Source organism: Austrofundulus limnaeus, unplaced genomic scaffold, assembly GCF_001266775.1.
Source record: "Austrofundulus limnaeus strain Quisiro unplaced genomic scaffold, Austrofundulus_limnaeus-1.0 Scaffold644, whole genome shotgun sequence".
Lineage (NCBI taxonomy): Eukaryota > Metazoa > Chordata > Actinopteri > Cyprinodontiformes > Rivulidae > Austrofundulus > Austrofundulus limnaeus.
Genome location: NW_013953046.1, coordinates 17,598 through 18,598, shown reverse-complemented (window position 1 = coordinate 18,598; position 1,001 = coordinate 17,598).

The window sequence follows — 1,001 nt, the reverse complement described above, 5'->3', positions numbered from 1 at the left end:
GTCTGTCTGTCTGTCTGTCTGTCTGTCTGTCTGTCTGTCTGTCTGTCTGTCTGTGGACAAAATTACTCAAAAACATGTGGACGGATTGCCATGACATTTTTACCACATGTGGGCATTGGCCAAAGGAACACACCACTAAATTTTGTTGATGTTCTGAATCACGATGCAGATACAGGAATTTTTCTTTTAATTCAAGTGAATCAGTCAGGTTACGCAAAGTGTCATTACGTCAGACGCATGCCTGTGGGAAACAGGAAGTAGAAGTCACAAACTTGCTGGGACTACACCTCCAGGATGTTTACTATCAGGAACGTTGTGGTTATTCTGTTATGAACTAGTTTTGGCGATGTTGCTGTCTGCAGACGTAGAAAAAGAAATGTGATTCTTTCACATTAAGGGAATAACTGAGAAGACACCGACAGCAGGGGGAGGGTCCTGCTTCAGCTGAGCCGTACCAGTGTTACACTGGACTGGTACCAGACAGTGGGAACAGCTGATCAACCATGTGAGGTACCGCCTCCACATAAGAACTTTACTGTGTGATTGGTCAGAAGTTCATGGGAGTGTTTGTTTGTGCTAAAAGCGCTCAGATGCTCAGTCGATTGTACCAGGAAGCAGTTTAGAAAGATATTCAAACGACTAAAAACTCATAAAAGGGGATAAAACAGACGTTTTATATGGTGGAATCTGACTGATGAAAACTTTGGAGCTTAATCCGGCACCAGTTTGTGGATATATAACGTCAGGTGACGAGTCTCTGACTTTTTTTTCACGTTGGACACCACCGGGAAGAAATCCCATTCATACTGCCTGCTTAATGTTCGCTACGTCAGAACTTATTCAGCAAATGTGTTTCCATCTCTCCTTTTGCGCATTAACTCTATTGCAGGATGGGGGAAATTGGCCTTGGTGGAGATTTGCACTCTCCRAGTGCTTCTAGTTATAAATAGTTTTAAAATGTATCAAAACAAAATCAAAAATCAAGATTTACTGCTACATTG